We start from the raw sequence: 11723 nt of genomic DNA, 5'->3' as shown, positions 1-11723 counted from the left end.
AACTGAATATGCATGTTTTTGGTCTGTATTAGTTGGGGTGTGTTGCTGGTTCCTTGCAGCACTCATGGTGGAGAATCCCCAGGGCTGCAATACAGAATGTCTGCTCAGTAACAGCTTGTTTGTTGTTTCTGGGTCTTTATCATGGAATCCTCACCCAGCAGCACCCAGCCTCCCACTTTGGTGAGGGGTGGTAGAAAGCAAGGGGGCTTGGTAGCTCCGAACTTCTGTTTCACTTGGAGAGCACCTAAAAACTCTTTCCCAGCTGACATTGGTGCTCCAGTAGCTCAAGCCCTTGTACCTTTCAAGTGGGATGTTAATGGTTTGGCACAAATGAGCAGTGGAGTCATGAGATGGGAGTCGTGAGATGGGAGCCATGGGATGGAAGGAATGAGATGGGAGCCATGGGATGGAAGGAATGAGATGGGGGCCATGGGATGGAAGTACACCATCAGCCCTCGGGAGCATCTGAAGGCACAGGGTGGAGCTGGGAGTTCCTCAGCAAGGCAGGACTGGGAGCATGGACACCTGAAACGCTGCCCTGAGGAGGAGCAAAGCACCAGCACCAGCCTCCACACCCACAGCCTAACACTGCCTTGGCTGTGTTGGCCAAGCCAACGTGTTGGCCAAGCCAAGCTAACATTTGGAATTCAGCTGGACCATGGTTAGACTTGAATTTATTCTTCATTAGCCTCATGCAAGCCAAAGTCAAGTGTTTTAAGGTGGGACAAGGATAAGAGGAATCTTCCCCTGTTAAAAAAATCAGCCTGGATCCAGGCAAGTTTCACAGAGGGAACGTGCCCCTGCCGGCAAGGAGACCTCCAGACACTGACCTGGCTTCAGAAGGGCAGTTGGGTACCATCAGCTTGGCCAGGTGGAACATGCTACATGCTTCCACACCCCATCTTCACCTGTGCTTGGGGCAGCCCCCAAAAAGAGCCTGGTAGGGGCCAGGCACTGCTGTCCTCTCTGCAACAGGCTGAACATCTAACGTCAGCCATGGAAAGGGTTGTCAGGGCCTGGCCCAGGCTGCCCAGGGCAGGGGGGGAGTCCCCATCCCTGGAGGGGTTTCCAAGCCCTGGAGATGGTGCTGAGGGACACGGGGCAGGGGTGGCCTTGGCAGGGCTGGGGGGGGTGCTTGGACTGGAGGATCTTAAAGGTCTTTTCCAACCAAAACAGTTCTGTGATCTTTTCCCCTCATCTGTGTTCATTAAGGACCCAGCACTGACTTGTAGTTTAGTTTCTCAGTGTTTGTAGAATCATAGAATCATGAAGGTTGGAAGGGACCCTAAAGATCACCCAGTTCCAACCCCCCTGCCATGAGCAGGGAACCACCAGACCAGGCTGCACAAAACCTCCTCCAGCCTGGCCTTAAAACCCTCCAGGGATGGGGCATGTTCTTCAGTGAGACTGCCCTTTCTTCATACAACAATTTTTTCCTAACATTTTAACCTAAACTCATAATTTGTCATGGCTTTTTGATACTTCCAAACAGTAAGAAAGAGTGAAGGAACAGATAATTCTTAATATAGCTTTTTATATAGCTCTAGTGGGGTTTAATTGCTGTACCTTGTATTTTTACTCTCCTCGCCTGTATTCATGGCCTCATGCTTTTTCTGTTATTTTCTCTTTTTTTTTTTTTTGGTCAGACTTGAAACAGAACATGAAGAGGGAGAGCACTCTGCAAGAGCCATTTAAACATAATTAATCAGTGTACCGAGTCTTCTGAAAAGGCTCCTACAAAACTGTCCCCCTTAAATTAGACACGCAAAGATAATGACGAATTCTCAGCAGTGTTTTCATCAGAGCTAGACATTCTTCATGCTGTTAGTGCAATACATCAGCAATTTATGAGTTTATTTGTCCTCGCTTAGGGATTTATTTAAGAGCTCGCAGGTGAGGACAATAGAGTCCTTTACCTTAAGGAAAATGTTATTAGAAGTATGATCCAAAGATGTGGAATGTTTAAATGCTGGGTTGCATGTGCACGTGGCTGAAGTTGACAAAACACCCCCCTAAACTATGTTCTCTCTTTGATGACAAACAAACAGGGTAAGGACTTGCAACTGTGCCCCTTTCTATGGCCAGCAGTAAAAGTCCCCGCCGTGTGGGGGCTTTTTCTCTTCCAAATAATGCCATTATTGCTGCTTTTTCTGAGGTTTTCTGCCTCTCCTGCAGCCCTGCCTGTGCATTTTGCAGGCTTTCCTTCTTTTTTTTTCCCTCCCCCCCTTTCGCTTGCGTGAAGTCGGAGCCGCCGAGTAAACAGAGCTATCCAGGTGGGTACAAATGGAGGGCTGTTCACCAACGGCTTCCTGCTGGCCCGGTGGGTGATGCCTGGTGTCACTCAGCCCCTCCTGGAGCTCAGGCAGGGCTGGGAGGGCATGTTTGTCTTCCCTGTGCACAGGCACCATTAGCTGCTCTCCCCGGCAAAGGGGAGACGTGTCACGCGCCGCTGCCCCGGCAAATGAAGTGCCCCCAAAACAAACATCCCCCCCCCCCCCCGGGCCAGCTCGACGGTGGTAATTGATGGGAAAACAGGTGTTTCCCATGTTCCTCTGTGATTGACTACACGTGTGGCTGCTTCTGGGCTGCCCTTCCATCGCTCCCGAGTGTCGGCAGAGAAAAGAGAGACGGTGTTACCGAGAAAGAGGGGGCTTCAGGGGTGTTCTTTTGGTCCACAGGCCTTTTCAGTTTTTAAATAATTAAAACTCCAGCAGCCACCACATTCCACTTGAGCCATCAAACTGCATTTCCAGCTGCTCTTCTTTCAGAAAGTGGTGCCCTGACTTGGCAAATTAAAGCCACGCATCACAAAAAAAGACTCCCCATTTGAGCGGTGTTCACCTCCTGAAAACAGACCTTTCAAACAGAACCAGTGGAATGGAATTGACACCTGTGTAACCAGCTGGTTTTAGACTTCACAGCCTGGAGCTGCGCCTTGCAGAAGCATTTGGCTCCTGACAGCTGTGTGAGGTCTACTGATCTGGCAGTGTTCACAGAATCACAGCATGTCAGGGGCTGGAAGGGACCTCCAGAGATCATTCAGTCCAACCCCCCTTCCAGAGCAGGACCAAAACCAGGGCAGATCACTCAGAAAGGCATCCAGACAGGTCTGGAAAGTCTCCAGAGAAGGAGACCCCACAGCCTCTCTGGGCAGCCTGGCCCAGGGCTCTGTCACCCTCACAGGAAAGAAGTTCTTCCTCGTGTTGAGGTGGAACTTCCTGGGCTCCAGTTTGGACCCACTGCCCTGAGATGTGAGGGAGAAATTCTGGGCTGTGAGGGTGGGTAGAGCCTGGCCCAGGTTGCCCAGGGAAGCTGTGGCTGCCCCATCCCTGGCAGTGTTGAAGGGCAGGTTGGATGGGGCTTGGAGCAGCCTGGGCTGGTGGGAGGTGTCCCTGCCCATGCAGGGGTGGGACTGGGTGAGCTTTAGGGTCCCTTCCAAGCCAAAGCAGCCTGGGATTCCGTGATTAACTGCTGTAGCTTTTCAAAACTAGTATCATTTTCATCCAGATGTTGTGCAGCAAATTACCAAACATGAACACCAAGTTCTTCAGTGCACCCCGGAACATAAACTGGCAAACCTAAATCTTTACAATTGCTGAAGTGATAGAAGATTTGGCCCAAGCTTCCTGCCCCATGAATTTTGAGTTCGTTTACATCCCTGTAAAAAAAATATAAAATTATTAAAATTATAAAATATAAAATTATTAAAAAATATATATTTTACTAAGGTACTGGTGATGTACAGCCTCCTGGAGGCAAAATGAGGACAGAGTGGTTTCATTCATGGCTCTGCTGCAACCTTTCAGGCCAGGATTTCATGCTCAGCGTTGGACACGGCGTTGACAGGCACCTTGTCTCTGTGCAAGGAATCACTTTGCACTTGGTCTACAAGACACTTCAGTTGGGAAGAGCAATGATTCCCACTCAGTTATCAGACCCTGAATAAAACCTCAAGAGCTGCTGCACTGACAGTTCTCCACCAGATGCAAAGAGGTCCTTAGGAGAACGTGGATGCCCTAGGAGCCCATCTATCTCGAATATCATGTTAAACTGAAATTATACACTAGAAATAATATCTTTATAATCGTTCTTGTGTTTGCTTCTGGTTTTGCACGCAGGCAGAACCCCGCTGGGCGCGCCAGGGTCTGAATCAATCTTTCACTGATAAACAACAAACCTAAATTGTTGGTGGAGCATGAAACAATTATCATTGACTCCACCTGAGGCTGCTGAGCAAGGCTGCTCTTTCTCACTGTGCCGTTATTAGGTGGGAAGGCAGTGGGTTGGACAGCAGCCTTCATCAGTGGATGGGATAACCAAGCTCATGTGGCACATGACTCGTTCCCTGGCACAGCCCAGGACTCAGGGCACAGCCCATCCAGCTGGAATCCTCCATGGACAGCCTGGTAAATAAATACACACATACAAAGGAATTAATCACTTAGAACAGGCTATTGAGGTTTTCAAAACAGGGATGTAGATGTTCTAACTGCTGCTCAAGGCTTGGGAATACAAACTGTTGCACATCCATATGGCTCTCGTGTAATTTCTGTGTGCAGACCCTGTTTCTGCACTGTTGCTTAACCCAAAATGTGAAATTCCAGCCAGGCTGTAGTCCCAGCGATGAGAAGAGAGGGGTAAAAAGCCTTTTGTGTTTTGAGGAGAACAGTAGTGGTAAAACTGACATGGGAAACACCCGTGTGGACCCAGACAAGCACACTTGAAGCCAGCCTCAGAAACCCTGATAAAAATGGAGCAGAGGGATCTTCAAGGCACCCGTCCAGGAAAGCGAAGAGAATATGTTTTTTTGGCAGTGATGACTGAGAAAATCAGGCATCAAATACAACACATTAAAACGAAATGCAAGCACGTGCCTGAGTTGGTGGCTGGACTCTGACAAACCCCGACCTCCCGTTCACACACCCTGGGTGAATTTCCAGGGTGGGGCTGTGGAGTCATTTTATGGGTATTAATTCTGTATCGATATTTATTGGTTTTATTTTTATTTCGTGGTGTTTCTTATAGACTTAGCACCCAGTCGTCCTTCTTCCCCTCCCCTGACCTGTTCAGATTCCTGTGATCCGGGGCTCCCCCACACGCCGTGCCCACCCCCTCAGCTGCAGGGGATACAACCCCCTCACCCCTACAGGAACACTCAGGTCCTCAGGAGGGTCAGAAATTTACCCATCCTGGCCCAGCAATGCCCGAGGCTGAGATTTCAGGCACTAAAATCATGGCCTTTTGCAGTATTTTTCCACTCCTCTTTGGTTTGTTGTTTGATGTTTGTTTTTTTTTCTTGTGTTCACATCTCCCAGTATCTTGGTGTTTTAGAAGCTAAGAAAGAGTAGGGCAGGCATATCTTTGTAATGAACAGAAGGAGGGAAGCAGGGTTAAATCACAGCTCTGTCACCCAACAGCTACTTCTTAAAATCTCCAGTTTAAAAGTTGGAAGAATCAAGGGGTGAAATATAGATCACTATAAACTGAAACTGCTAACAGGTTTGGTTTCAGAGGCAGGAGCTAAAGCACTTAATGGAGCATTAGGAAATTGTCAGAGGCATTTTCATGTGAGGGAAGACAATGAAATGGTAGTAGGGAAGCTAGAAAAGAAAAAGAAAAGAAAAGAAAAGAAAAGAAAAGAAAAGAAAAGAAAAGAAAAGAAAAGAAAAGAAAAGAAAAGAAAAGAAAAGAAAAGAAAAGAAAAGAAAAGAAAAGAAAAGAAGAGAAAAGAAAAGAAAAGAAAAGAAAAGAAAAGAAAAGAAAAGAAAAGAAGAGAAAAGAAAAGAAAAAAAAGAAAAGAAAAGAAAAGAAAAGAAAAGAAAAGAAAAGAAAAGAAAAGAAAAGAAAAGAAAAGAAAAGAAAAGAAAAGAAAAGAAAAGAAAAGAAAAGAATCACAACAGAAGGAGCTGAGGAAATGCAGATGCAAAATGAAAATGTGGGAATAAATGAGTACGTAACAAATTGCAGGATTTGCTGAGAGAAAGAGCAACGTGCAGACATAAATACACACGTTACATAAAGAACTGGATGTGAGAGAGATCTATATACATATAAAGAGAACTGAGGATGATTTTAAAAGGAGTAACGGCTTGAGGACAGAGATGAGGGTTACATCATCAGGCCGGGCAGCAGTGCCAAGGGCTGCAGCATGCCCACGGTGTGCTGGAGCTGCCGGGGCATCATCGGGAACCACCGCGCAGCAGGTCCCGGGCTGCTCGCTTAATTGAAAAAAAGAAACAAAATAATAGTAATAAAAAAATCCCACGAAGCAACCGCCAACCGCACACAACCCCCAAGCCCCAGCGTTGCTTTGTCCCCCTGTCACGGCGGTGGGGAAGGGGCTGGGGGAGGAGAAGCCCCCCAGGAGGGCTGGGGAGGTGGGGGCGATGTCGGGGTCCGCCCCGCATCACCCCCCGGCTCGGGAGCCACCGCAGCACAATTCTCTCTAAGCATCACCATCGCCAAACAGCACAAGCCAAGCCCCGCCGCGACCCCCGGGACCCTCACACTGACCCGAGACCCCCGCGACCCCCCGTCCCGGGGGCGGGGGCCACAAGTCCCCTCGAGCAGCGGCACCAGCCGCCCCCCCAGCCCCCCGGGACCCCCCGGGACCCGCCTCCCTCCCGCTCCTTCCCTCGCACGCCCCTCCGAGGGGAATTACCACCCCCTCCCCGTCCCCCCCCCCCAACCCGCGGGCTCGGGGGCCAGGTACACTTGACGTCAGGATGGCTGTCGTCGTTTTGACGTGTAAACACTCATTTCCATTCCGGCTCCGGAGGGTCTGGGCGCTGCTCAGCCCCGCAGCCCCGCTCCACGGACCCACAGCACCCGCAGCTCCACGGCCCCGCAGCCCCACGGACCCACAGCACCCGCAGCTCCACGGGCCCGCACCCCGCAGCCCGTAGCCCCGCTCCACGGCCCCGGAGCCCCGCAACCCCACGGCCCCGCAGCTCCACGGCCCCGCAGCCCCGCTCCACGGACCCACAGCACCCGCAGCCCCGCTCCACGGCCCCGCACCCCGCAGCCCCGCACCCCGCAGCCCCGCTCCACGGCCCCGGAGCCCCGCAACCCCACGGCCCCGCACCCCGCAGCCCGCAGCCCCGCTCCACAGCCCCGGGAGCCCCGCAACCCCACGGCCCCGCAGCCCCGCAGCCCGCAGCCCTCCCCGCAGCAAGGCGGGCCAGCCCCTCATCCCGGCCGCTCCTCCCGGGCCATGCGGGGGCTCCGCGGCGCGGCCCTGGCGCTGCTGGCCGCCTGCTGCTGCTGCTGCTGCTGCTGCTGCCGCTGCTGCTGCCCGGCCCCGGGCGACAGCGCCGAGCGCCAGTTCCTCAACGAGTGGGCGGCCGAGATCCCGGCGGGCCCCGACGCCGCCAGAGCCATCGCCCGGGAGCTGGACTACGACCTGGTGGGGCAGGTAGGGCCGGGCCGGGCAGGGCTGCGCTCCCTCCTCGCCCTCCTCTCTGCCGCCGAACTTGCGCCCGGCTGCGGGGCCGGGGCTGCGGGGAGCGGGGCTGGGGGGAGCGGGGCTGGGGGGAGCGGGGCTGGGGGAGCGGGGAGCAGCTCTGCCCGCCCCGGCTGCGGGTCCGGGGCTGCGGGGAGCAGCTCTGCCCGCCCCGGCTGCGGGGAGCCCCAACGGGGGCTGGGGAGGGATCCCCCTGAGGAGCGGGCAGCGGGCGGGAGCGGGCAGGGCGGCTCCGGGCTCCCCGAGGGGGTCGGGTAAGGAGCAGAAAAGGGGGTCCCGTTCTCTCTCAGGGGGTCGAGCAGAGGGACCGGCTCGCCCCGCGGGTGTCCAGGGAGATCGGGCAGGGACCGGGAAAGGCGGCTCTGCGCTCCCCGAGGGCAGCGGGCAGGGCCGGGCAGGGCACCCCGTGTCCCCAGGGGCACCCCGTGTCCCTGAGGGCACTGGGCAGAGCCGAGCAGGGCACCCCGTGTCCCCAAGGGCACCCCGTGTCCCCAAGGAGCCCAGGCAGGGCCGGGCAGGGCACCCCGTGTCCCCAGGGGCACCCCGTGTCCCCGAGGGCACTGGGCAGAGCCGGGCTGGGCACCCCGTGTCCCCAAGGAGCCCAGGCAGGGCCGGGCAGGGCACCCCGTGTCCCCAAGGAGCCCAGGCAGGGCCGGGCAGGGCACCCCGTGTCCCCGAGGGCACCGGGCTGAGCACCCCGCGGTCCCTGAAGCGGATCAAGCAGGCGGGGGTCCCCAGCAGAGCAGACTCTGGCCCCGCGCTGACCCCCTCGCCGTCCCACTCCCCCCCCCCCCGGTGTCTCTATCCTGGGGTTCTTCTCCAGCGATCCCTCCTGGAGCTTTTTTTGGGATGCCGTGACGTCAGCGTTGTCAGGGATGAGTAACCACCCTTCGGAAGCAGCCTCGGGACCCCGCTCCCCCGCAGCCCCCGGCCGGCAGCAGCCTGAGAGAGGGGTGGCAGGTCCGGGGGGACCCGCAGCCCCCCGTCCTGGCTGTGTTCTGTGAACTGTCAAACCTGGGCGCGATGCCCGCTCTGTGCCTTTGGTCTTTCTGCCTCCGGAGTCAGTGGGTTTCCCCCCACCACGGGCAGACATCCCCCTCCTTAGGGAAAAAGGGGTGTTCAGAGCTCCGGGTCAGCAGAGTGGCAACGCCGCTGAGGTGTCCGGACAAACCAACCCTGCCCCGAGGTTTCTGGAGCCACGTGGAACTTTTTACACCCGTTCAGCTGAACCCCGGGGGGACAGCAGATGCAAGCGGCGTGGGCACCACGCGTCACACCTGTCCCCGAAGTGTGCCCGTGTCAGGGCACGTCCCGCCCGCCGGGCACGGTGCTGGCGATGACTGCTGCTCCCCTAGCCAGAACGGGACGATTTCCTTCCCAAAGGAAGTCATTCCCCCAGTCCCTCCCAGGCTGTGTGTGATGAGCGCTTCTTGCTTGAAGAGGGGCTTTTTAGTTTACACGAAAGGCTGGTTTCTTGCTCTTTTTTTTTTTTTTTCCAGCAGAATGAATTGTTTCAGGTGGCGGTTGCTGATAGTCGTTTGCGCTGGGGAGGTATCCCTGCTTAGTTAAAGTCTGCCTCTGTCTTGCAGATTGGGTCACTCAAAAATCACTACCTATTCAGACATAAAAGCCACCCAGGGCGGTCTCGGAGAAGTGCCATTCACATCACTAAAAGACTTTCTGATGATGAGCGGGTGAGTGTTACACTTACTATTTTTCGTGCCCTCTGTTCCCTCAGCCTCCTTCCTGCCGAGCTCTGTAACCAGGTCACAGACACGCTTCCTTCTGATGCATTCAGCCATCCACACTCGTGCTGAATACTGCCTTGTTATTCTGCCATTAGCAGGCAGAATCTGACCCCCTGGCTGTTTGTTTTGTTTTTTTTTTTGCAAGTGTTTCCAAATTAAGATTTAAGATATGCAGCATTGCAGAGGCTTGGAATTCCAGCTGTTGCTGGAGAAAACATGGAGGATGAAATCCCTGAAAACAGGGAGTAGAAATCCACAGCTGCAGTGAGTTCAATCAGGCCATGTCTGTGCAGCTGCCATGGGAATTAGGTTTGATTTAAAGTGACTGTTTAAAAAAATGAGCAGGGGAACAGGGCTGAGGTTTTGCTGTATTCCATTGTCTGGTGACGATGTAAAACCCCTTCTCAAAGGATCCATCACACGTTCTAGACTTGTTTTGGTGCACTGGGATCCCACTGCAATCAGAGCAGGAGAGAGCCGGGGCTGGAAGGTGAAGCAGACCCCCCCATATTATTTTTTTTTGCTTTATTTAAGAAAGAAGCCTGCCTGTCTGCACACACACTGAGAAAATGGGGTGGGTGGTGAACTTAAGAAAAAGACCTGGATGCTGTCAGCTCCCCTTATGAAAAGAACATATCTGGTAGGGTTTAGAACAAGGAAATTTGAATTACAAATCAGCATTATTGCAGCAATCCTTGTAAAAGTGTGAGCGACCCCAAACATGAAGTAACCTAGTTCTGAAAACCAGCAGTTTATCGTAAAATTACCAATCACGGGAGAACAAGCAATTGGTTCTCTGCAAGTTTTGAATGCGAAGGTGATCTAGGAGGAAGTACTGTATATGTAGCTAGAGGAGTTGCAGGAGAGGGTGTGAGAGGGTTATTTGTTTTGCCTGTGCTGTTTCAGAACTGCAGACACTGGTTTAAAAGTGAAACTCAGCGAGGGGAAATAATTCTGAACGGGGGGCGTTCGAACCCGCAGCTTTAGTGCAGACTGGTGTTCTAATTAATGCCCACCCACATGATCAGAGGTTCAGTGCCATCGTATATTATGGTGTCGAGGAGCAGAGCTTCAGCTGCAGTTCCTTTTTTTTTTTTTTTTGCACTTACTGCATCTCGTGCAGAGGGGAGCACAACAGTCTGAAATGTACCAGCTTCTCATGTCAGAAGCAGAGCAGAAGCAGCTGTGTTACACACATTGCTGGCAAACATACCTAGATCCAAAACCAGAGCTTCACGGTGCTGCAGGTGATTTGCTAAATTTACTCCGATTTCCCTGTTATTTGCCATCTAGTATGCAAATCAACTGTGTGAGTGAATGAGATGTAATTATGTCATTATGCAAATACATAAACACAAAGCGATCATGTAACGCTGCGTAGTTATACATGGACCTTTGCTACCAAGATCTGCTCTTGTTCAGCAGCAGCCTATTTAAAAAGATCCAAATTCAGTCCTCAGAAAGGGAGAGAGAAAGGAATCCTGCCTGTTTGTATAATGAATTAATAATTAATTAAGGAATTTTATGGTATGTCAGGAGTGAAAGCGGCGGTAAAACCTGTCTGTAATCTGCATGTTTATCCTATGGATGTCCCAGTGTTGATTGCAAAACACGTAAAGGCTGTGAACATATTGACAGGACATAATTACCTGGGCCCCTAACTTCTTCCAGTATTTGCAGTGGTTTCCAAACCTACTTCCTTGCAAGAGGACCAGGATCAAGATTGTTTCCACTGCTCAATGTGTCAGTGGCTGGAGGTTTGGCACAGGGCCCTGGGCTGCTGCCATGGATGGATGGCTGGAACCTCACACAGCTGCTGAGTGACAAACATTTGGCTGGCTTGTCTGACAGAGCTGCTTGGTAGTTTCGGCTCATTTCCCTCTGTGCAGTTGTCCAGGTCAAAAAAAAAAAAAAACCAACCACGACAAACAAAAAACCAACAAACCAGCAAGCATGGAAGTTGTCAATTGTTAATTACTGTTGGGTGATGAAGAGGCCGAGCTTTGCTGCAGGCAGGGAGGAGAGATAAAGGTAATTGCTGCAGCCTGTGCACAAGTAGGTACGGCCTTGGATATCAATAGGGCAGTTTAAAATACTTACACTTGTGTGGGTATCTTCATCTGTGACTAACTGCAGGTTGTAGGGGTGTCAGCACTAAACAGGTACAAAATTGAATAGTGCTGGAGAGCTTTCAGTAAACACGCCTGGTGTAGCTGCCCTTCTCAAGGGTTTATGTTCTGGTAGTGAATTTTCACTAGGCTTCTACTAGAAAATGGTACTTTAATCAAATCAGTCCCTCTTTTCACTGTAATTTCTGAGTCACTCATGTTGTTTCACGTACGGGGGTAGATGTGAGGGCCATAAAGTCATTGGGTGACAGTGGAGAAAAGCAGTGGAATCTATTCAGATGTTTAAAGCGAAAGGTTCCATCTGAGGCATCCTCCACCACAGGCTTGTGGCAGGATCTTGGCCATCTTCTGAGCCTGGGTCTTCTTTGCTCCTCTGGAAATTGG

The 11723-nt window shown here is 52.5% G+C and overlaps 1 protein-coding gene across 1 annotated transcript in view; it reads left to right on the top strand.

Annotated features, from left to right (window-relative positions):
• Window positions 1–7318: 7318 nt before the first annotated feature.
• PCSK1 (proprotein convertase subtilisin/kexin type 1) overlaps window positions 7319–11723 on the top strand; it is a 31179-nt gene continuing 26774 nt past the window's right edge. Inside the window, exons 1-2 of the mRNA XM_051643527.1 lie at window positions 7319–7414; window positions 9052–9156. The gene's annotated coding sequence lies outside the window, so the exon portion shown is untranslated. The remainder of the gene's footprint in view (window positions 7415–9051; window positions 9157–11723) is intronic.

Source organism: Apus apus, chromosome Z, assembly GCF_020740795.1.
Source record: "Apus apus isolate bApuApu2 chromosome Z, bApuApu2.pri.cur, whole genome shotgun sequence".
Taxonomy (NCBI): domain Eukaryota; kingdom Metazoa; phylum Chordata; class Aves; order Apodiformes; family Apodidae; genus Apus; species Apus apus.
The sequence above is the reverse complement of the archived record's forward strand: the minus strand, read 5'-3'. Positions and strand labels throughout refer to the sequence as shown.